This window comes from Acanthaster planci, linkage group LG02, assembly GCF_054643075.1.
Source record: "Acanthaster planci isolate LZ-2023a linkage group LG02, COTS_SCS, whole genome shotgun sequence".
Classification (NCBI taxonomy): domain Eukaryota; kingdom Metazoa; phylum Echinodermata; class Asteroidea; order Valvatida; family Acanthasteridae; genus Acanthaster; species Acanthaster planci.
In genome coordinates this window covers 19056454-19083196 of record NC_141778.1, presented here as the reverse complement: position 1 = coordinate 19083196, position 26743 = coordinate 19056454, and the positions used below count along the sequence as shown (strand labels likewise).

General features: G+C 39.4%; 1 long non-coding RNA gene across 1 annotated transcript; it reads right to left on the bottom strand.

Moving 5' to 3' along the window:
* Positions 1-132: 132 nt before the first annotated feature.
* Positions 133-25508, bottom strand: LOC147799987 (uncharacterized). The gene is made up of 2 exons (XR_015424354.1): positions 25346-25508; positions 133-10666 (listed from the first exon to the last, which is right to left on the bottom strand). It is a non-coding gene; the product is annotated as an uncharacterized LOC147799987 (long non-coding RNA).
* Positions 25509-26743: the final 1235 nt, after the last annotated feature.

Here is a 26743-nt window from a genome sequence, read left to right as displayed (position 1 = left end):
AAAATGACAAAGAAATACTTCACTTTTTTCAAAGTAGATTTTAATCTTGAACTTGACATTGAACTTGACTTTAAACTTGAACTTGACGTTAAACTTGAACTTGACACTGAACTTGAACTTGAGACGCGTGACCAAAAAAAAAGCACCCTAGCGCATACAAGTCCCCCCTGGTGTGGGCTGCGTGTTCCCCGCCCACAGACACCAACAGGTCCAGCAAGTTGCCCACTGCATTAACTAGTGATCAGTTGTTCTTGATGTGTATAAACTCCCCTGATCACAAATGCATAAAGTTGACTGCAACATAGCAAGGATTGTATTAACTCCAACAATCAGTTTGCTTTCTATGCAGCAGATGTTAATGTATTTCAACAACTCCACAGTGATTGCAAATAATGGAACACTCTCACATCTAAGCGCAACGGCCTCAATTGGATATTTGTAGAATGTTCACAATTGCATCGTAGGATTCAATCTAAATAAAAGTAGCATTAACGAAATGGTTACATTCTGCTAATTTTGTCCGATGCTATTTGATGTTTACTAAAAAATAAGGCCTGTAATGCTGACCCCAAACTGCAGATGAACTTCCAAAGTTAAACTCCTAAAAACCAAGCCATTTGTGATATCAACATGTTCCATCGTTTACTAGTTTTTTTCTCCGCTCTTGTGAGGCAGACTTCTTGCAATTGTAAATTAACTGTAGTCTTTGCTTAGACGTGTTCACTACCAATTAAAAAAAGGATTAGTTTGTATGACCTCATTTACAGTACCACTTGAGGTCAAATGGGAATAAACACGAGGCAAGACCATTTCCAAGAGTTTTTAAAAAAATTGGGTTTGTTTTGTTTTATACAGTGATAAAATGCATCCCTCATCCTTTTTGGAAGAAAAGTTTTGTGTTTCTCAACAACAAATAACTTGTTTGAGACTGTTTTTTAAAACTTCGTATGAATTCTGTTATAAAGTGCTTCCTTTCAAAACCAGTCTAAATCAAGTTCTATTTTGGAAAACAGTTCACTGACCACTGAAAAGGATGTTTAAAGCAGCCATTACAAGAACTTTGTCATTGTCTCAATACAAGGCATTTAGTTTTCAGGATTTCTTGTGGTTTTAGAACACGACTTTCTAAAAACTGAATTGTCCAAAACTGCACAAGGATTAAATCGTAAGTTTCGTTAATATTTCCACTTTTTGAACCATGTTTTGCACTTGTACCAGTTTTTTTGTTTTCAAACTGAAATGAGCCCTTTGACACCATAGATCATTCAATAACGCAGGTATTTTTTCAAACTCATCCCAACTTTTGGGCAGAGTCTGGTCCCCACACAACTGCCAAACTCTCAGCACTCGCCAGAAGCATGTGGCTGAACCAAAATATGCCAACAATGGCAGATGTGTCTTTGGTTAGATTTTCCATATGCGTTTGCAACATCATCGCACAGCAATCCAAAGTTGTTTTTTCCCTTGCATGATTTGTGCAGTAAGTTTTGTTTTCTTTAGTTGAAGTCCTGATGTGCCCTTGTATCCGTCTTGCTCTGTGACTCGGTGGATGATGTGGTAGCAGTCTGCATGTTGGTATCTGTAGAAACTATGGCATCTGATGACACGGGGTTAGCCTGTCCTGTACTCCATGCTAAATTTAATTGAAGTTTTCATTAATTCACGCACTTTATGACTACATCCTCATGTGTTGCTGTCATAAACCTGTACATTCTCATGGCAATTTTGTGTACACTGGTCTACATATTTACAGATATTGCACATGCTCACACGCTTACCTAAACAGGATCCACAACAATCCACAATTGCCTGTACAATAAGCCAGTGAAAGCTGACATGAAGTACATTTTATGACCTCGCCAACAGTTTTCTACAAATGGCATTAAGTACAACCTAACCAGTCTTTCAGCTTCGACTAGCTTAAACCTGGCATTTCGACAATGAACAAGCAAGTTGGTCTAAACACAAAAGTGTTTTTAACAAATTGGAAATTAAGAAGACAGTAATTTGGTACTAACTGTCTCGTGCTGTTGCAATAACTCATACATGGTGCATGGCCTGTCGTAGCATATATCGCTACACGGTAGTGCCTCCGAATCTCGCAAAATGTGAGGTTGTGGCAGGAAATATCACAAACATATTGTTCAAGTGACTTACAAAAGTCAGTATTTTGGCATTTTGTTGCAAATTGAAAGTGGAATGAGACCTTTTGAATTTTGAAACGCAGAGATTTCTGCACTGAACACCTGTGCATCAATAGTGACAAATAATCTCAAGGTTCTCAAGTGGATTTGCACACATTGATGAACAAATGATGAACTATATGGGATAATGTGCGCAATACATAGACCGGAAGGTTCAAAGGTGACTTCTGCACAGTTACTTGAAAACACACTTTACAGTTAGATTGCTCCTTTTGAGGCAAAAAGTTTCAAAAGTATTTCAACAAATTCTCTGTCGTAATGGCAGTAAAATGAGAACTGTGGCGGATGTTTTCCGAAACCAAATAAATTCTAAATAGTTCTCAGAGAGACCACATCAGAGAAAAAAGTACTGAAATGGATGCCAAGCGCACAAACTGTTCACCAATTTCTCTTTTTCCCCTTTCATTTTTTTTAAACAACTAAGCGTATCTCTCTGTTGTCAAACATCAGCAATTGTGGATATTCCTGGAGCCTGCTTAAGTTATTTGACTTTGGACAATGATCTAAATTCATGTGAATTATTTTTTAACAGGAAAAAATTCACCCAAACACCCAATCATCCTCTGTAGTCAACAGAACCAGAACTGCTGAACAAAGTTGATGACTCGCCCAATATAAATACATTTTTGTGATACTACTCTAGACCCAAAACATTTGCTGATTTCCCCCCCCCCCATTGATATCAGTCTTCAGTGTCTTTTCGACTGACAAATTTCTGGATGAAATCTTCTACACAAGCAAACATGCATATGTGCAACTTGAAAAACTTTTGCAACGGCCAATGCTTTATGCTATGTGCCAAGAGATTCTTATTAAAGGAAAAACAGCTTCATTTGAAGAGTTTTGGGTTGGAAAATAAATAAGTTGATGAATTACTGACGGTAACTTTGTATTTGAACCTAGAACACTAAGCAATGAACAGTTCACATAGCATTCAGTGTTCACAAGTATAATTTGAAGACTGGACCATTTCTGAAATTTGTTTAATTCACAAGTACGCTGTGTTTGCATGTTTTCACTGGAGAATGTGACACAGAGACCACTCTGTGTCCAGTAGTTCACAAATTTTTAAAGAAAATAACCTCAGATAAGTATATTTCGGGGCACCTATTTGCAAGTACAAATTTTGTAATTCTAGGAGATTAGGTAATCTATGAGTTGTTTGACATTTATTTTTGAATGGTAAAAGAATCTATTTCTTGTCCAGTAATTGAATTCAGATGAACATTCCCACAAACCCTAACAGTCCTAGATCCTCCATTTTAAGTTCATTTTACATACATGTACACCCTAGGGGGTTAGGGCTGATGTACACTATGGTTTATCTTGTAATGTCAACACTGACATTTCCTTAACATTAATCAATTTATATCCATTCTACTGAGGATGATCAGGTGTTTGACCTTTGAAATGTGGCGGTGTGGAAGTGTCTGACAAAATAAAAACAACTTCTTTAAATTAAAAAACCCAAATGACGATCTAAAATTAATGCATGGAGCGTGATAGTCTTCAATCCAAGGCAATACCAGGTAACATTGGAGTTTTTGTTCCTTTATTGTCCCTGCAATTCTAACTTAGTGCCAAAACATTACATTGACCACTGTAGCAATCTGAGGCTAAGAAGTTTTATCAGAGTATAAAAATGTAGCTGGCAGTTAATATACTGAAGGTTGAAAAATTCCACTAAAAACCATCCTTGATCAATGACCCAGGTAAGAATCTGTCAGGAAGGTTTTGAAAGCAAATCAATAGATGGGATTTTGTCGCAGTATGTACAGGGTGTCAATTCAAACTACATGTCATCTAAGATTGCTTCCATGTGCGTTTTCTTCTTGCGAGCAAAAACTGCTTCTTTCTTATACTGAAGAATATAGCCTGAAATCAAGGGCGGAAATCTCTCCTTGGTTGTGGGGGGGGACATCAATTTACACTTTCTTGTGCCCATCGTGTTTATTATCTTATTCCATTTATAAAAACTCAACAGGGCAAATCCTCGATACATCAAATCCTTCAGCATTTTGTTTTGCTTAAAACATGAAGGGGACATTCGACATTGTGTTCCCCAATACCAACTTCGTGGGGGGACGTGTCCCTCCCTGGGATTTCCACCCATGTCTGAAATAGACTTAAAATAAACTTAGTTTGGTAGTACACACTGTGGCAGGTCAGGATCTTCCAACTACATTTGACATGGGAAGACCTACTGGTTAAGGACTACAAGTTCATGCGTCCTTGATTAAAAGTCACACACTGAACAACCTCAGGAGATGATTTTGGTAGAAGGTATCCCCTTAAATATTCCCGCCATTTTTAACTGCGCAAAAGTGCCTTTGTAACAACTGAAAATGCTGAAAACCTTCCACAACATTGGGAACAATATTGTTTTGGTCTTGTTTTTTTTTTGGAAAATCTATGCTTAAACTGGACTTTAAAAAGCAAGAACATTTAACTTGATCAAGGCATTGACAAGGCTATGTTTATGCATAAATCAAATTTAGACTGGCTTTCTGAAGGTAAATCACTATAGTGACTGCAGTTCAAGAGAACACAAGAATAGCGGTCCAACTGCATGAAGTTGGTGCAGGCCTGACCTGGAACTTTGGGGATCATAAACAAGGACATTCATTTTTGGACTCTGCATTTCATACATGTTATCCATAAAGTCAGCTGGAATGCACCCAGGCCTGCTTTTGCTGTGCTGCTTTAGAATCAATAATCCCTCGTTAGGAAAGAGCACAATTTGAAAGGTCTACTTTCTTCTACCATTGAGAATCCATTTGCATTTGAGGCCATGCAAGATTAAGACAACTACGCCTCATTAATTTAGTGCTCTAACCAAAAAAGGACATCTTTGAGGTCAATTACCACTGCAATTCTACACTTCCAGCCAACAATGGGACTAAATAATCCCCAAATCTGTGACAAGAGGTGTGTGAGTGTCTGGCTACCATAAAAAGGCTTCAGACATCACAGATAGCAACACTAGCAGCAATTAGACTGAACAGCCTCCAGGTACATGTATAAGAACAAAAGCGACTTTGGATCCAACCCGGTCACAGCTGACTTATCCATGTAACTTGTAACTGAATAAATGCATGCTTTTATGACTGCCACATTCATGTTGACGTGTTTTGACTGTCAGCACTGGAGCAAACTGGCCCCAAATCAGGCCACCAAGTATTTGCTAACTTTCCAGCATCAATTTTAACGCCATTTGTCAATGCCTTGACCAAGTGTACTGGTATTGCCGTAGATTGAAGACTATCTGTGCAATACTGTGTTTGTCTATGCAGCCAGCGTACCACTCCTAGCCATGAGATGTACCTTGGGTTTATCAAGCAACACATGAGGATGTCTACACAGTGCATGAATTAATTCTACAAACTTCAATTAAACTTACCATGGACCTTGTAGCCAGGACAGGCCCCCTGTGCCTAATGCCACAGTTTCTGTGAAGGATACCAATAAGCAGACAGCCACTTCATCCCCAATGCCATTCACTCCGCATTGAGGGAGAGGAAAACGCGTATGTTCCTGTTTTGATAACTAAGTTTTACATTCCTTCTTTCCCCAACATCTAAATGATTTTGTTGATCTGTGTACAGTGTAGATTTTCTGGTCTCCTGAAATGAGGTCGTTTTACACACAGTATTGAAGAATTCACAAACTTCAAGTGAATTGAACAGCAACTTAAAGTGTACCAAATGATTCCTCTTTCAACAAAATGCACCACATACACTTGCCATTTAGTTTCTAATTTCAAATGGCCATTTTGAATTTGTTGAACTGAAAAACCAATTTCATTTTCTGTCTCTACATATCAAGAGCTTCACTTTGTCTATGGGCCACACAGTAAGATGAGTCAACTGAGGACTCTGAACTTTTACTTTGTGTGTATTTTCCAAAAATCTCTTTTTCTGAAATTCCAAGCCTACGAAAAATTAGGAACAAATCTGCAATCCCTCCCCCTAACTATCAGAGTGAATGACCCGGGTACATCATCCACCAAGCAGTCTAGCAACACAGTTCTTCCTTTCTAGCACACCAGGACTTTTCAAAGGCAGTTTCAAGAGTTTGGCTCCTGTACATTCCCTTTGCTTGATCCCTGTTCTATTCTCAGCTGTGTGGGCTCCTGCAGACATCAATAGCTATGTGTTTCAACAGACCAAAATTATTGAAATGGATAATATCTGATTTTCTGCAAATTTTTACAAGGCCAAGACTGAGACAATGACATGATTGTTAGGCTTATTTCATCAGTGTAAGTACTTGCAGTGATGATTTAGATTCCATTTGTTTCATTTTCCAATGACTTTAAGACACTGTTTGTACAATAGAAAAAAGTTCTTTACCTTGAATTTTTGAATATTGACTGCAACTTCTTTTGCCTCAATGTTTGGGTTTTGCAAGGAAGCAACACGTTTGTTTTTCTTTCCAAAGATTTCAAAAGTAGTTCACATCTAATTCTACTGAGATGCAGCTCATCACTTTGCTTACAGCGCTAGTTTGTAACAAATCTATTTTTTCCCTATATTTAACTGCAATAATTTACTTTTAATTTTGTTGCGCCATGATCTATTTCTCAGATGGATTTGTGGGCTTTATAAATGCTCATTATTACTTTTATTATCATCACTTCGAACACGTTTAAATCGCAGTCAACACAGGTTAACTTTTTTCTCTGACTAATCACTGCATAGAAACTAACTATGAAACATAGCAACACAACAAATGGCTTGGAAGTTTTAGAGTTCACACAATGAAAGTTATCCACTAATGGGACCAAGAAAACTGCCTCAAATCTGCAAACATCCAAAAACATCAGAGAAAACCAACAGAAGGTATCCATACGTAAATGCTTCATTCAATTAGATCAAATACCTCAATGTAATGAACTTCTTAAATACCAAGTGAGCAGTTCCACAGTAGATGCAAGAAATGTTCCCTATCTGCAATGCCAGGAGTGTTGAATACAGGCATCTGCTTTGTAGAAAGATAAACTGATTGTCAGAATTAACACAATCCTTACCATGTTGCTGCCAACCCCAGCATTTAATGATCTGAGAGTTGTAACACATCTTGAACAAACCGATCACAAGTTATGCAGCAAGGCAACTCACCGGAACCTGTCGGTGCCTGTGGACGGGGAACACACAGCCCACACCAGGGGGGACTTGTATGCGCTAGGGTGCTTCGAGAGATTTGAGTTTGCCTGTTGGTCAAGGAAATTGATAAATTGATGTTAAAATAGGCTTAAGGATGTATAATCAGTACTGGCATGAACTTACAGCAAGACTCAGCTGGATTTAAATCATTTCAGATTCCAAAGATGGCTGTACAAGTGGTAATACATGTGGTAATTTTGCTACCTTGATCAATTAAATGCCGGTGCATATAGCTTTATATTCTAAAGATGGCTTTACAAGTGGTAATGCGAATTATTTTGAACAAACTGATGAACTTTTCAAAGTCTTGTAAGGACAGCTTGCCTTACGTACTTTAAATTACTCAACAACATGTATGTGTTTAGCAAACTCTTATTTCTGAATAACTTTAAATTCCTCTTGCAAAATTTGAGTTTTTGTAGCACTTCACAACAAATAATGAACTGAGTGGAAACATTGGCTAGGAAAGACTATGGTAGATGATCAGGCTTTGTTACTGTAATTACATGAACTACAAGAATAAAGTTTAACTCTACCTGAGAAGACCCAAACTGTACAGCACCTTTCATCACTTTTAAATAATGTGCCAGTACTGATTATACTTGGAATGCTGGGTACCAGACTGGTCAGTTGCACACTGTATTAACTTCTATTGCATCTGCTTATAGTTATGGGTATTCAGAACAAATTTGGAAAAGTTGTGTCTTTCACTGGGTTTTGTACCGAGACCAGAAATGTTCAATGTTAAAACACTTCGAACACAAATACTTCGCTGATAGAGCACACAGACTGCTTACCAAGCACAACAAACCATCACATGTGATTTTGATTTGGATACATGTAATGTACATATTCTATCAAAATTATTGGCTTATATTGAACGCAGTTTTGCTATTGAAATATGTGCAGATCCAATCCAGTACCCAGCACCTAACAGGCATTACTCAATGATCTTAAACTGTATCATGGACTTTACCAGCCCTCACAGAATTGCTTGTTTTTGCTTGTTACTTTGCAGTTTCATGGAATCTTTGGAATTTTTATCTGGTTACTATTTTATCCATTACATGACTAATTTGAAATTCTGGAAGAGCAGGATGCAAAAATTGAAATATGTCTTCAGAAACCCATTCCATATTTTCTTCCATGCATGTACATTTTGTTCATCAAAGACATACGTATGTCTCTGATTAGGACGTTTTTTATGTCTTTAAACAAATTTTTAAAACTTCATGACTGCAACACATTAATAAAGAAAGTATTCTGTGAGGCCTGGTTCTGTTGCGCCAAAAATGTTTTATCAAACAGTTCAGAGTTTGAATGTCCATCACTCCCGCATCGTTCAGTGTCCTTGTATTGATGTCATCAACATGACAGTGGGCAACCTCTTCTTGCCAAAGGCCACCAGGATGTCAAATCTCAGGTAATTCACTGGATGTTCAGTGAGTGGTGTCAGGTACAGGAGTTCACGGTGGACCCACCAGGGGGCAGGCAGTGCACCCCTCAACAGTAAATGTCCATCAGAATGCATCGTTCAGTGTCCTTGTATTGATGTCATCAACATGACAGTGGGCAACCTCTTCTTGCCAAAGGCCACCAGGATGTCAAATCTCAGGTAATTCACTGGATGTTCAGTGAGTGGTGTCAGGTACAGGAGTTCATGGTGGACCCACCAGGGGGCAGGCAGTGCACCCCTCAACAGTGAATGTCCATCAGAATGCATCGTTCAGTGTCCTTGTATTGATGTCATCAACATGACAGTGGGCAACCTCTTCTTGCCAAAGGCCACCAGGATGTCAAATCTCAACGTAATTCACTGGATGTTCAGTGGTGTCAGGTACAGGAGTTCACGGTGGACCCACCAGGGGGCAGGCAGTGCACCCCTCAACAGTCACAGGTGAAAGTAGCATCTGATATGATTGAGGGAGGCTCAACTGGATAAAAGAAATCCTTGGTTGAAGGTGGATGGATTTACATGTACATGTCATCAGGTGTGATTGGCTGATGGCACATCCAGTGGTGATGTGTCATGCATACTGTGAGCAGTCTCAAGCTGGAAGATGGCTTTCAAATGGGTCAACTCAACTACAGCGGCCTCACATACATTCCAGACGTTTTGTATGTACAATGTATATGCATGTTCGTTTCAGCAAATCTGTGAGTCATGCATGATACATGTATCTGAAGTCTCATTTAATAGCTTTGGGGAATGATGGCTTGAATTGTTTATGCACATCCAATGAGTCGGTCTCGGGCTATGGCTTGGATGAAAGTTGGTTCATGTACATGTAGCTTGGAAAAAAATTTACAGCAACTGAATACAAAATGTAGGTCATGAGCTCAGAACGAGGTACTTGGGATCAGGTCTCCAGCGTGTAATAAGGAGTCAAGTAGCACGTGCATTGCTGATGCAGTGGCCTCTAGTGATCCCTTTTAAACATGACACAAAGAATGGCTAATCACTTGAGTCCTTAGGGGTCACTTCCTTGAAGCACTGTTGGTGTGGCGGACTCATGCAACAGAGGATGATGGATCACAAAACTCAGGTCTTCAAGCTTCCAGTTTGCAGTGCAGTATTGCAGTGATGTCCCATGACTCAATTATGTTCTGTTGAAGTCTTTGGGATTATAATGAGTTGGTGCACTGGTGATGTGGATTCCAATGATGTCTAGGCGGTAAATGTGTCATATAACCTCTCAGAGGTTTGACTGATGCACTGCCAACTACAGATGCGGCTCAGGTCATTCAGCAGAGAGCAAATGAGGGGCGCTCTGAGTGAGGATTTCCTGGATAGCTCAAGTCTTCAATTACTTGATGCACAGCTGAAGATTCAATGGTGTCCTGCAATTAAACAAGCCTTATTCCCTGTGGTGTGAAGGAAACAGGACTGGACTGCAATGATGTTTATGTAAGTGCGGTTCATCCTTCAGCAATCAATGAGCTGCTACACACAGCAGACACATACATGTACATGTATATGTCCATACATAGAGCAACTTTCATGAACTGTTGATGGTGGATATTGCATGGTAGTCAGTTGTGCCAACTGAAGTCTTGGCCTGTCCACGGTGCAATGCATGCTGTGTGGATGTCTCTGCTTGTAGTCATCACGGCAGCATGTACGATGTACTGGGTTGACCAAAGATCCGTCCTCCAACGCACTTTGACCACTGTTAGTGCCATTGCTGCAGCTTTACATGTTGAAGTACACTCACATGTAGACCTAGTCTTCGTTTCATGGAACTCTCCACTCTGAAGTGGTAGCAAGTGGACTTGTGTTGACTCGTGTCGTGAAATCTGTAAGCATGGGAAAAGCAAGAACTTAAAGTCAACAACCATTTTACGAACATCAAGGCTAATTTTACATGAACTTTCTTGTGTGCGCACGAGAGGCCACTTTATACTGACCACTGGCATCCTATTTGAGCTAGTTTTTGCATGAAATGCTGTGGAATCCTCACACCGGTTTTTTTTTTCTGAATGTGTACAAACCCAAACAGTCTGTGCAAGGCACTGCACACATTTAGCCAATAGCAGCTAGGGGGTCAGCCCAGCCTCTTTGTCTGCTGAGTGGTGACTAGTTCATACAACTTACACCGAGCCTATTCTCAACAATTTTATCATCTTAAATGGAAAAATGCCTTTTATCTACCCCCCAGCAAAAAACAGAAAAAGAATATTGCATGTTACAGTTCATTTACACATACATGTACTTCATAGGTTAGGGTTGACGGTATTGTTTCATTCTTCAGAAAAATTAAGTGGCTCCTGCCTTTAAAAAATACACCCTGTACATGTAGCTTAAATGTTTTTCTTAAATCTTGCTCAATTTTCTATGTGGATTGAAGAAGTGGGCTATCGCAATACGAGCCTTCAATAAAATGAACACATTCTGTGGCAGAAAATCTTGTACAAGCATGCTTCATGTATGCTGTGCTGCTTCAAGCAAATATAGTACATGTAAAACCTCAAAATAAATACCTGAAATTGAAAAACACCTCTCAGAAAAGATTTTTCTTTCTCTAACTAATATTCAGTATATTTTTTAATGTCAAACTTGACCTGTTGAAACTAGTCACATACAGAACAGACACTGGTTCCTGTCATTCTACGATAACTTTGGGACTTTTGGTGTACAGTGGTAACCAGTCAAACACTGCTGCATGATGTATGCACTTCCAACATAGCTAACTGAGTTTTGTTATGTAGCTATATCTTGAAAAAATTGGAGATTCCTTTCCTGGAAAGAGTGACCGTCAGAAGGCCAACAAATAAACATGGGTGGGAGAAATTCATGTAGGAGAAAGGATGCTAAGGTTTGGATAAAGACAGAAAAGAAAGTCTTTTTTTAACCCTCCTATGCACTGTTAATAAGAAAATAAAACTTTTTCAACTTGCTGATAAAAACTGATAGGATCAAAGAGTTATATGTAAAATGAAAATTAGGGCACATAAATTGTTGGCAATTTCAGCAGTAAGCCATTTCATTCAAAACTTGTTTATCAAACAAACCACTTGAACGAACAACATGGTACACTTGGGTCAAATGGACAGAGAAATTATAGTGGATCAGGGTAGAATTTGACAGGTTCCTGATGACATGTACGTAATTCGTTTTACGTGTAGTGGTGTACTTGTACATGTGTCAGAGCAGTCCCTAAAATTCTAAAGAAACTGAGATTTACTTTCAAGTCCCATGGGAATATCACTACCGGACCAAAATGTTAACTTTTTGAGTGGCAAGACCAGTTGGCCTTGAGTTTCCTAAGCAAATCTTAGGGCATTACATACAGTCAGACTGATGGTCACAAAAGGCTGTCAAAATATTGTGTGCATAAAAGTACATGAAAATTCACATGTAAGTGTATGTAAACAGTACAAGGATGGTTGAATGCAAATTACAATTCCAAGTAACATTACTATCTTCTTTTAAATAAAAAAAGTTGGAAAATTATGGTTGGTTGTATCCACTGTGGTTTCTGTGCTGACGATTGGCTCCTGGCCAAACCTGGCCAATGATTGGCCAGGTCGTAAATGGACTAAACAAATCGTCAAAATTACGCCTAAATCGTACAAGTTGGCATTTCTGCTATAATCCATTACAATTCTTGCAATTTAGCATAGCAGTAGCAACCAGTGTGAGACAAAGTTCATGTTTGTCATGTGATTTCAACATACATATATACCTTGCCATCCACGGAACAGTACAAAACAATTCCTCTGCCTGATTTGACTTGGGGGGGGGTGGAAACAACTCTGCGCGCTACCCATAGTTTCTGTATGTACGTGTACAACATGCAATTTTACCCCTACCTGTGCCTCTATGTTTATACAACGTGCATAATGTCAGACAGTGTGGAGGAAGCAATTGATTTTGCAAGAAATTTGGCCTTGGAAAGCCAAAATCACCAACTGGTGCTCTTCATCAAGAGTGGCCAAGAGTTTGTTGTCAATACACGTACAGTGGAACATCGCTATAGACCATTTTCACCCATGTGACTGTATTGTGCTAAATGTAAACAATACCACTAAGTGGGAACCGCTGTGGCCATGGTGATCGCCTACATGTATATTCCTACCGGCAGCTTCATCCACATACAAGTGCACGTGCGAACGCTGCATGCTTGACCAGTTTATCTTGAATGAGTAGATTACCATCACAACACTATCATCACTCATTACATCACAACATATCACGGTCCAGCACGATTGCAAAATCACAGGAAAAAGGTCTATAATGAACACCACTACACCGAACATTTGGAAATACTGAACATCCCCCTTGGCTCCCTATTTTTCTGAGCATTTTAACCAAACATTACAATTTGTTTTAAATATAAGAAACCTATTTAAAATTCACTGATAAATAACTCAACGCTGGGGAAAATCGCACTCACAACGGAACAACGGCCAACACCCGGTGCAGTCTGCAACGTTAGTGGGTTGTGTGCATCACATGTAATGTGCGTGTGTCACATCCACAGGAGGACATGTAGACTGGCCCAGAACTGTATGCATGTATTCTATGTAATACTAGCGACTCTGGACACTGTGAGAAAATCTTGCACGGCAATCACTATAGGCCTAAAGCAGGAAGATTTGAGCTTTAAAAACCACCAAAACAGGAATCTATGCCCACAGCTAACACTAACACTTGTTACTTGACTCAAAGAGATCTTTGATAAATATCTTACGCTTCAATCGTTTTCAACTATGCTTGCCTGACATTTCGTCGATACCAAAACTGAACAGAAAGCACTCAAAAGCAAGCATAAGTTACAGTGATGTCTACTTGGATTTGGAGTATGATACTCCAAATGAAATTCCTTCGAAACGGCGATATACAGAACCAAGAACCAAAGTCAACAAAGACTCAACCTACACTAATTATAATTAACTCTCCAGATGTAAAACTTGTCCTAAATAAGGAAGGAAAAGACTACATTAAGAGCGTGTCAAAAACAGCCAAGGTGGAATAACAGTTCGTTGCCATACACCAGCACAACAAGAAAACTGAAAACCTCAACCCAGCTCGATCAATGGACAGTTCAAACTGAATACACCAAATCGGAAACTCAGAGTAAGGGAGTCATAACAGGGATTAGTACAGAAATACCCGAAGAAGAAATAAAATTAGCATGCAAAATACAAGGGGTCAATGAAGCCAAAAGACTCATGTGAAGAGATGAAAAACTAGAAAAAAGTTGTCAGTCTTCCTAACGTTCAGTACTCCAAATATGCAAACTAAAGTACAAACTCAGGGTACGAATACTTCTCAGTTAAGCAATACACCCCACCAGTCATCCGCTGTTTCAACTGTCAAAGATTAGGCCACACTGCCCAAAACTATAGAAGCTCAACACGATGTGTCTGGTGGTGTTGTAGATTAATGGCACATACGGCAGACTAGTGCCCTGCTTGCCACAAGCAGTATAGTCAGTGTCACTAGTAGGTTGTCTGGTGCGGGGAACCCCATACTTTTGAGGACTGTAAACAAAGGGATAATGTCAAATGCTGCAGATGCGGGGAAAGCCACTCATCAGCATATGCAGGTTGCAACACAATCTGGTAGGAGAAGAAACTCCAAGGCTTCAGGGAATCCTACAACATTTCTTACGCTGAAGCGGCAAAAACAATAAAAACGGACATCTCCATCAGACCTGACTCAATCACACAGCCCACACCTAGTTAATGAAAACAACCCGACTCAACGACCTGCTATCAGCGCTTCTAACCATTGAGCTATCAAATACAACATCACCAAGGTTGTCTCGGCCCAAAAATCTGTAAAAACATTCAAGTAATCTAGTACTTAAAGTGACCAAACCACAGAAACGTAAACAGAACAGGAACGATGTATCTGCAAGGAACAATACGTGACGGAACTACTCATTGGCGCCATGCAAATCTGGGATACCGTTAAAAACAAGGAAGAAAGAATGTCAGCTGTTGAGGAACTCGTTAGCCACATTACTCAACTTGTGGATGCTCCTAAGGCCAAACAAAAAAGCAAGCAACAAATTCACAGCTTGCATCCCCGGCAAGAACCAGGAATTCATCAGGTCATAGATCATCCCATAACAAAGCCAAGGCTAACACTATGACCCCAACCAATGTCAATCATTCAGTTGAAAACTCCAGCTCCCATCAGACACCCCATGGAAAACCAAATAAGACATCCTCATTTTTTCTCATTTTGCAGTGGAACGCACGATTCAGCCTATAATAAAGAATTTAAAAAACCATTAATCTATGGCCTAATCTCATTTGTATCCAGAAAACTTGGTTCAAGGAAGAAAAGACTTTTACTTTATCTGACTATGATATTTACCGCAATGACAGGAAGAACACTGACTCTATAAAAGGAGGGGGAGGTTGCGCCTTCCTCGTTAAATATGGTTTAGCCCTTAAATACTTATTAGGATCCAATGGCCCTACAGAGCACTAAATTGGTGAACTTTACGATAAATATCGTAATAAAATCAATGTGATCAGCATATACAACCCTTGAAATAGACTTGATGCTAATCTGTTTAGAGAGATCTTCAAGTACATGTATATAAACCCACTTACATGTATATAGTGTGTGGAGATCTTAACAGTCATAACCCTCTGTGGGGGAGTTCTACACTAGATCGTAATGGCCAGATCCTGGACGACGTCCTAGCTGACTTTGGTTTAGTTTGCATAAACTCTGGAAAAGGGACTAGAGATAATTCTTCTCAAGGCACTCTTTCCTGCTTAGATGTCACCTTTGTATCACCTGAATTAGCTCCAAAGTGCAACTGAGGAGTCACCAATGACACGTGGGGAAGTGATCATTGCCCTGTCATTACGGAAATTAACTACTCCATTGTAAGAACCCAGCTAACTTCGTCCCCAGGTGGTCCTATAAAAAAGCCAACTGGAACAAATTCTGTATTGCTTGTAATCAATATATTTCTGAACCCAGTACTTCTGATAATATTGAGAATATTTATGATAGTTTTATTCAACAACTTGATAATGCCATGAGTAAATCAATCCCCCAAACTAACCCTAACCACTGTAAAACCCCTGCCTCATGGTGGGACAAGGATTGCAAAGAAGCTATTGCAAATAAAAAGCCCTGAAAAACCTTAGAAAATCTCGATTATCATCAGACCTCATAGCTTACAAAAAGGCCAGTATCATTGCCAAAAGAATTATTGATAAAGCCAAAAGAAAAGACTGGGAAAACTTCTGTAATGAAATCAACTTCAACACTAAAAAAATTCGGAACAAAGTATTTGTCAGAGGGAAGCGGAAGAGACCTGTTGAGACCTAAATGTACTTCTCCAGGAAAAGATGGAATTAGTAATACAGTCATCAAACAGTTTCCCACTAAAATACGCAAAAACCTCCTTATTTTTTCTGTAATATGATCTGGCACACATCTCGATATCCAAAACAATGGAAAGACACCATTCTGATTCCCCTATTTAAACCTGGAAAAATACCCTCAAATCCACTTTCCTACAGACCCATTGCACTTACGTCCACTTTGTGTAAAATCATGGAGCGCATGGTTAACAACCCTCTCTTATGGTACCTGGAAACCTGGAATCTCCTAAATAACTGTCAAAGTGGTTTTCGGAAGGGAAGAAGTACAAAGGACCACATTATTAACTTGGAATCATCTATCAACAAAGCCCGTGCCATGAACAAAGGAAGTACCTTTTGCTGTCTTTTTGGACATCAAAAAAGCCTATGATATGTAATGGCGCAAAGGCATCGTGATCAAACTTCAATCTTTGGGCATTTACGGCAGAATTATGAAAGACTGAACAGCCTCAGATGTGTCAGCGGTAACTCCTAGGGTGCTCACTGCAAAATACTCCATCCATTATACTCTGCACTCATAAAACCCATCTTGGAGTACGACAGTAAACCTTTGATTTGGCCTCGTCCACACTTAAACAAAAGCTTGACAGTGTCCAATACCAAGCCCAGAAGATTTGTACAGGAGCCATGCAGAGTACGCTGCTCTATAAACTACAAATCAAATATGGAGAACCTCTTTCATCCCTCCGGCAACAGTTTCTCAGCAACTTGTATACAACTAAGATAAAAGCCCATCTCAACCACCCCAACAATCACTTCAATCTTGATAACTGGCAAAAGCATTATTTTGAAAAGAAATGGTCGGACTTACAACATAGAACCCCATACGAAGCTAGAATATCTCAGCACCAATTTACTACTTTCCCCCAAATAATCCTTTTCCTTTCTGGTGTTGTGATAAAGCTCCCGTCTCTACAGAAATTTTCTCTTGTGTAGCTGATAATGACAACACTCACAATAAAAGAAATATTTGTTACAAAATTATTCATGGCACAAGGAGTAACTCCCTACAGATATACACTGATGGTTCACGTGACTATACCAAAGATGCGGTCGGCTGTGGGATCTGCATTGCTCAGCTCAATTACTCTAAAAAAATACTGCCTTAATAATGGGCCTTCTGTTTTCATTGCCGAGATCTTTGCCATACTTTTAGCACTGGAATGGACAGAAGACGTCAAACTTTATAAACCTGTATTTTTTAGTGATTGCCTCCGTGCTCTGCAAGTGATCTCCAAACCATTCCCGGAACATAAAATTGACTGTGATATACGCCACATCATGATCAATATTCATAACCAAGGAAATATTGTCAAATTTGAATGGATCCCCAGCCATATTGCGGTATTCCTGGGAATAAAAAGGCCAACCAGACTGCAAAACATGTTAGTCATACAAACAATATCAATCACTCCATTCCTCTGTTGGTCAATGAAATTAATCATACTCTAAAAGAACAACTTAAACAAAGATAGGCTAAAACTATTCCTAACCTAATACCACTGAGAATAATACGTACAATAAGGTTTCCTTCTCCTTCATAAACTGGGGAATGATGACATAGGCTCATGAAGTGATCATGCACAGGCTTTGGTTAAACACAGAGGCTCAGAGATGCCACTAGCCTATGCCAAAAAAATTTGAAAATCAACATATCCACAGCGCTTCGCATGGGTCTGCGTGCATGTACATGTACACAACGTGCATCTTCATTGTGTAGTCGCCAATAAAAACCAAAAAGTTCTTTCTTGATCATCGCTGGTCAATCACAGAAATGAAATGCAGCCTACATGTAGGCCAGCCTGCTGTTTTTCACTCAAAAAGATACAAACTTTTTTTTAGTTTGCCCGATCAGGCAGGCCATGTCATAAATTTGCTTGATCAATCAACGCTTGCTAACATTTATTTAACTGTTGCCTACTGCATACATCATGCAGTCTTTTATTAGGCCAAAAAATACATGTAGTTGTAGTTGTGCTGTGCATACCTCTCAAAAATTGGATCGGTAGGTCTGAACATTTTTTTTTGTTTGGGGGCAATGTTGTGAAAGCTTCCAAAAATATCTCAAAAAGTGTCTTAATCTATGTAAAAATTTCACAAGAAAATTATGAACAATTCAGGCAATCACGACGGCAACCATAATGGCAAATTGGCCAACAATGTCGGTGTATTGCGTGGTAAGCATGCATGATGCATCTAGACCAGCTAGCGCTAAAATGAGCAGAACAACCTCAACTTTCTCATTAACACAGAAATTACATACATAAATAAGAGACCAAGTTCTGTGAATTAACTTGCAGAAAACTTCTTGCAACATAGCAATCGATGTCTTTCCGGCCTGACGTGTACGGCTGATTAAGAGTGGTTATGTACAGTACAGACTGGTACTGATTGCTGCATTTACATTGTACATGACGCATTCTTTTTCATGGGTGCAGTACGGCGGGAACCAGAGCAGCTACGTTTAATGCATAGAGTTTTGCGCACATGTTTTCATCACTGTAACAGCACGCAAAGGATTGTAAGGGCAATTTCATGTCTGTGCATGGCGCTAGGTGACATGGGCCGGTGATGAGCGATCAGCCCTGATTAATGTCGTGGCGTAATTCTAACACAAAACTAATAATAAATCGGACACCATAATCCCAAATATTGTGTTGATATTTTAAGAGCTGTTATTGATATGTTGGTCGGACAATTTGTCTGAGCATTTTTTATTTTGTTCGAACAAACACAATAAGTGCTCGGAGTCGGAAAATGTCCAATGTGCGACCGCAATTTCACACTCTGATTGTTATCCTTTTCTTCGAGCCATTTCCACTGAAATTTGTCCTTGACTTCTCTTTCAATATCATGAAGATCCTCAATTCTGATGCTGCATTTTGTCGGCCCTCGAATATAAAGTCGATCCACGTGTTGATCATCCAACGCACAGTACAATGTACGTTTGTTGTGTAAGTTCATGCATCGCACGTGAGGCATGAGCATGCATCGAGCTAGTACGCGTTAAAGGTCAATATTTCAACGTATTTCCAGTCACTGACGACACCACTCAACGCTGTCCTTCATATTTTGTGCCACAATATGACTGATGTAAGCACTCTATACTGACGACTATGCTTAAGATTAAGTACCTAGTCGCGTGGCACAGGATACGTGCGCATCATAGATTTGCTTCCAGTCTTTTCTTCTTCATTTAATTCTGTCAATGTTAAAAACATTGAAGGGAGAAATGTAAAAAAAATCAGATTTGGGGGAAAAAATACCAAAAAGTCGGATTTCTGATTAAAATCGGAAAAATGGCATCTCTGGAGGCTTTAATAACTTTCTTCATAAGATAGGGTAACATCCAAATGGTGTTTGTGATGTCTGCAAATGCACTGACAATGTGGAACATTTTCTCCTGAAATGCCATGAATATGACACCCAAAGAAAAATTCTCCAAAAATCTACTGGACTCTCAGAAGCACAAATAAATTTCACCCAACTTCTTGGGAATAAACAATTCTGTCATCACGTTATCAAGTATGTCAGCAACTGTAACACTGATATTTAAGTCTATGCTTTGACGTACTTCAATGGTTTACATGGTATTGCATATGCTCTTGAGGAGGGGTTGCATGGGTAGTTGGCAGGACATGGTGTTAGCCGTCATCACCTACAGGTGGTACAGGTCTGTGAATCTACTGGCGGGGCTCAGGCCCTTAAATTGCAGGGGACATGGCCCGGCCTACAGGGCACTTTTGACACCTTGTGTTTGGCATATCATCTTCTCTTCCCTCCTCCCCGCCGTTACCTGTTTCCCCATCCTTTTTAATGGATATGTTCAAGTATCAATCCCTTGAATTCTTGCCTACCCACAGTAGAGTCATAGCCCTGGAGTTGCACTTAAGTCTGTTTTTATGCACATATATGTACATGTAATATATTCAACCCTGATTCTGACTAATTGATGCATAATTTGATGTTCGTGGCACAAAGGGCACATCACATGCACCATATGTGCCATTCTACCACTACAACAACAACAATTGAGTTGTAAACATCATAAAAAAATGGGTTTTTTTCTTTTTTTTTCATTTATTTACCTATTTTGAGTTTAGATTTTGTGTTCAAATCCACATTCTGAAGCCTTTTGTGGGGTGAACCGATACACGTGTGAACTATGGGTTGGAATTCAGAACAGGTGCCTGTGGCCATGACTGAAAACTGCTATCCCTAATTACTCCAAACCTGCCATACTCCAACAGCAGGTTTTCGCAGGTTTGGTACTGATTTTGTGTGAGTAGTAACACACAGGGTTCATTGTGTGCAGTGTCTGGCTTTCTGTACCAATTGTTGGACCATGCTTGATTCTGTCAGGTTTGGTACTGCTGCAGTGCAAGTCACCCTATATGGTATAGACCACTCTATCCAATATCATACAAACTCCAACAGAGTCATTCTGTTGGAGTTTATCAGGTTTGGTACAGTGATCTGCATGTACAAGTACATGTATCTGTTGGATTTTGTTAGGTTCAGTATGCTTTCTAGCGCAAGAACCCAGGGAGTTAGGGATACCGAAGACCGCTATACCGAACATTTTGTGTGGATCTTGTCTTGTTTGTTATAGCGACATTCCACTGTATTATCTACTGCGTGGATTTGGCAACAGTACAATTTTCAAAGTAACACCAGTTGTCTCATATTTCTTGTAAAAATACATTTACACTGTCAATAAGTGATCCAAGAATTAAGAATATGAGTCTATGCAATGTAGGCTCCAAAACAGATGTATGGGGTGCCAGAATTTATTGCATACTATACACAGAACAGGCACAAGAAAAAGGAATGAGTGTCCCAGAAGGGAATGAATGAATTGTGTACATTCATTGTATATACGCAAGGTACGTGGGCCCAAGAAAAAGGGATGTGATATGTCATAAAAAAGAAGAATTCTGTTAACAGTATATGCAAGGCTGACCCACGAAATAAGGATGTGAGTCAAAAAAGGGACAAAGAATTTAGGAGAGAGTATATGCCAGGCAGACCCATGAAATAAGAATGTGAGTTAAAAAGGGATAGGCCTACAAGAATTTAAGATATAGTATATGCCAGGCTGACCTAAAAAAAAGGGGATGTGAGTCAAAAAAGAGATGTTCGGTTTCAGGAGAGAGTATATGCCAAGCAGATCTAAGAAAAAGGGATGCGAGTCAAAAAAGGGATGTTCGGATTCAGGACAGGGTATATGCCAGGCAGACCCAAGAAATAAGAATGTGAGTTAAAAAGGGATACAAGAATTTAGGATATAGTATATGCCAGGCAGACCCAAGAAATGAGAATGTGAGTCAAGAAGGGATGCAAGAATTTAGGACAGAGTATATGCCAGGCAGACCCAAGAAATGAGAATGTGAATCAAAAAAGGGATGTCTGGATTCAGGACAGAGTATATGCCAGGCAGACCCAAGAAATGAGAATGTGAGTCAAAAAGGGATACAAGAATTTAGGATATAGTATATGCCAGGCAGACCTAAAAAACATGGGATGTGAGTCAAAAAAGGGATGTTTGGATTCAGGACAGAGTATATGCCAGGCAGACCCAAGAAATGAGAATGCGAGTCAAAAAGGGATGCAAGAATTTAGGACAGAGTATACACCAGGCAGACCTAAGAAAAAGGGATCTGAGTCAAAAAAGGGATGCTCGGATTCAGGACAGAGTGTTTGCCAGGCTGACCCAAGAAATAAGGATGTGAGTCAAAAATGGGAAAGAGAACTTAGGGCCGAGTATATGCCAGGCAATTGCAAGAAAAGGGGGTATGAGTTGTGAGAGTTAAGTATGAGGTATACATGTATGCAAGGTAGGTCCAAGAAAAAAGAGATGGAAATCGTAAGGGGGCTAGTAAAAATATAGCATGACAGTATATTTAGGCCCCCTCCAAAAAACAAATGAAAGTGGAAAATGGAATGCAAGTTGTCCTAGGAGTGGTGAGGGAATTTTGAATACAGAACGTAAAGTGGGGAAAAAACAAAGATGTTAATCATCAAAAAGGGATACAAGAATTTAATAGAGACTACACATAAGAAAGGCACAAGTTGGAAATTATGAATAATGCAAGGTAGGCCCAAGAAAAGTAGGATGGCAGTCATAAAAAAGGGATGCAGGTACTTAGGCCTAGTACATGTGGGAGGTTTATGCAAAGGAGGCCCAAGAACAAGTTATGGAAGAATTAAGTTAATTGTACACACAAGGTCAGGAAAAAAAGAATAGAAGTTGCCAAAAAGATACAGGAATTTCAAATGCAGCCTACGCAAGGTGGGCAAAAGAAAAAACAAAGCAAATAAAAGAATCAAGAATTTAGTGGAGAGTACATACAGGGTAGGCCCAAGAAAGGGATGCAAACTGTCAAAAAGGGATGCAATGATGCAAGAATTCAGTTCATAGTATATGAAATGGCAGCCCCAAGAAAAAGGGCATGTTACCTAAAAAAAAAAAAAAGGAAAAGAGAAGAAAAGCGAGAATGTTTAAATAGCGTATGGAAGGTAGGAAGGTATCTTGGAAGAGACATTTGGCCGGATGGTAACTAGAACCAAGAAATCAAAAGGAGAATGAAAGTGAGGTCGGCAGCCTTCAGCATGTACATATATACCGTTTAAACTGTTTAAAAAGGAAACTGTTCCACCAGTGTGTTTTGCCATCCATGGCATGTGGAAGCAAAACATGATATCTGAGAAAAGAAAAGCACAGAAAAAATTTAAAAGCCAAAGAAGCATGAACAGATGATACTTGGATGCAAGAGGAGATGCCAAACACATACATGTTTGGGAATTAAAACAAAATCAATGACGAATTAGTATCAGCAAAAAGGCTACAATAGAAATAGGCTGTACACCAAGGCAGAATAAAAGATGAAAGATGAGGCAAAATCACAATTCAGAATGACAACTTCTCTCTTTAAAAAAAAAGTGGCAGACCTTGAGAAAGATAGGAATATCAGAAGGTTTGCCACCTGGGATCAACAACCTGGCAAAGATGTACATGTATACACAGAACAGAAGTACTTGGCACAGTTTGGGAGAGGCCTTTTCCCAGTGGTGGAACAACATTGGCTGAAGATGTGTATATAGAAAAAAATTCAGAAAAAGAGATGCGATCATGAGTCATCAACAAGGGATGCAGAAATAAGTCTTTTGCAAGTTAACTTTGACCCAAATCTGGTACACTGAGTTCTTTAAATCTACGTGAACATAACAACTTGAATTCTCCTTACTTCAACCACTGTTGCCATACCTCGTGATTCGGGGCAAGCTTTTGCTTAGTTACATAAGAGACACCTTGCAATACACGGTTCTTAATGGATAAGAAGGGTACAAAGGAACCAGTCCATTCCAGAGTTGGTGGTCGCTATGCAAAAGCTTGCCCTGAATCATGAGGTACATGGATAGCAACAGTGTCTTTGGTCTGGGGAATTCAAATCATTATGTTTATGTGCAGTCAGATAACTACATGTAAGTGCACAAGATTTTATTCAAATTTAACTCGCAAATGGCTTATTTTAGTACATAATATATGCAAGAAGGTCCAAGAAAAAGGACTGTGAGTTGAGAAAACGGTTATGAGAATGAAGGTACAATGTACATAGGCCATCGCATATGCAAGATAGGCACAGGAAAAAAAGGATGCCAGTGGTTGGAAAGGGATGCACGAGTTTGGTTCACACAGTTAGGCCTTGGTATGGACCAAAGAAAAATAGAATACGAGTTTTAAGAAAAAGATGCAATATCACGTCCAATCATTTCCAATGGTTGGAAAGGGACACAAGAGTTTGGTACATAAGGCCTTGGTCTGGAGCAAAGAAAAATAGAATACGAGTTGTAGGAAACAGATGCAACATCATGTCCAATCATTTCTAATGGTTGGAAAAGGATGTAAGAGTTTGGTACATAAGGCTAAGCTCGGCCTCGACCAAAGAAATAAAGGGATGCAACCTGTTTTCATGTCTAGTCAATAGGCAGACCTTAAAACTGGAGTTGAATGGTTGAGTACAACATGGTGCCTGCACCTGAGGAATTTATTTCAAATATGGGAACATTGCTTTCATTAAATTTTTTTTGTATAAGAAGGTTCACGTGGTACTATTGGGTTTGTAGTAACTGGGTTGGAAAATACGTTTTTCCTCAGCTTAATTCGCAACATCATCACAGACCAGGCATTTCGTCTTCTGGGCCTAAATTGCACTTTCTTTAGTAACATGCACACAATTTTTTTTACCCTAATTCCCTAGGGTGTATGTGAAATCATATTGAAATGGGAGGATTTGGGAATGTTAGGGTTATTTGGAATCATTACCTTTGAACGGTTATCATATAGGAACACTGAGCAAAATGTGGTCATTTGCAACTGTTTAATTAAATACTCAAATATATGTACATGTATATGGTCGTTTACACCGTTACTTCCCCGAAAGATCAAAGCCCTACAATCTTTTCACAAACATGATCTGTCTGATATGAAAGAGGACATCAACTCCCCAACTTATCTCGGTGAGTTGTTTTGTGAAAATATATTTTGTTTCCTTATTGGCAACAGGATGCTTAAGGTAAAAAAGGAACACCAAAATGCATCAGAAGCCCAAGAACTTCATCAGAACAGTTCCATTCACTGGGCATAAATTAAGATGCTACCTCTGAAGTCTGAATGGAGCACAAATTTCAACTTTTTTTTTACTCCTACATTGCTCATATCAAGAGCTTTAATCTGATGTACGATTTTACCAAGTCTAAAAACCTGACTAAAATTGTTATTTCTCATTTTGAAACGAGTCACCTCGATTAGTGTCATGCATTGTAACTCCACTCAGGGCAATTATGGATGCATATTTTCAATTTTATTCTGTGCAGTTTGAACTTAAACCATGACACTGTCTTAATGATTGAAGACAAATTAAAACGTGCTACATTATCTTTACAGGATGCACCACATAATGGGCCTCTATTCATGCCACTGCAAGCCTCATTAGACGTTTCAACACATCGAAGCGGTTTAAGTTTGTCCAGAAACTGGGCTACTGCGTTTAGATATTCTTTATACTTTAAAAATATTTAAACACAGCTATGAAAACTTCAGATTTTACTCACCATCTCACGCATCAGCAGATGAATTTTTCAAGTCTCAACTGCGTGCCTAACCGAAATTTCCTGGTCGCTTTTTTAGGAAATTCTGTCCGGAGTTCCAACCACGTGTGATTTTGAATCAACTGGTACCCACGACTAAATTGGATCAGAATTGCAGTACAAAGTTCATTCAATGGTTACCAGGGACTGTGAACTCTCTCTCTGCGGAGCGCCTGCTGCGTGAAAAGTCGTATTTTAACGTGATTTAGGTGGGGGACAATTTGGGCCGAGTGTGACGGCGCGCACATTTGAAAAAATAAATGCCTGAATGTGTTTTATAATTGATAAAATTCAAATTATATATCTTGCTCTGTATTTCCCAAATCTTATGCTTTCTTCCTTAATTATGCCTATAATATTAGAAGGGTTTGATTGAATAACAATGGAAAATTCACAAGGCTGGGATTTTGCCCTAAAAAAAGGTTCAATCTGTAATCACAGGTAGTATGAATAACTTGGATCCTACAAACCGCCATTTTAAACATTTGAATATGGGTGATAGGCGATTTATAGGGTCAAAATTACTCTAAGCCGTAATAGGTAGGACAGTCATGGGCGTCGCAGGGGAGAGAGCAAGCTCCCCCTCCCCGGAAGAAATGTGAAAAATAGACTAAAGGGGGAGAGAAAAGGCGGGAAATTGCTGAATTTGTGCTGAAAAATTAGGGGATAGGGAATTGTGGTGGGGGATAACTTGCCTGGCCACGAAAATTTGTGGGAGGAGAGGGGGTGATGACACCATGCAGCACTGTATGGGGGTGATGTTCATGATACAGATGTACATCTGTGATCAGGGGCGGATCCAGAAATATTTCCAGGGGGGGCGGTCAGGCCAGAGATCTGTTTAATGTCTCATTTTTGCAAACTAGTGGAAACGATGATGAAACATTAACCATGACATACATTGTTTACAATGGTACATGTATTGGTGAACTTACTTCAGTTATTTTTTTTTATTATTATTTTCCCCATATTTACCCTTTTTTGTCTCAGAGCCTGGTAATCTTAAAATTTCAAAAGTCCTATGGAATACATTTTGGTTATTGGGAAGCCTGAAAAAGTCTTCAAAATCTTCTTTTCTTTTCTGACCATGAAAAAGTGTGTGTGTGGGGGGGTGAGTCCATGCCCTCACATCAAAAAGTGGGAGGGATTTATGCCGAAGGGGGGGAGTGCGAGAAAAAATCAAACAGGTTTGAAATCAGCATTCGTTTGCCTTAAAAATTTATAATTTATTCCCTACCGCTGTTTATTTCTACTGCCCCCCCCCAGAAAAAATCCTGCCAACACCCATGAGGACAGCTTGGCAATGTTAGTCTTTAGTTGCGACCACAGTCTGTCTAGGTGCAGGGCAATGGAGAAATGAGG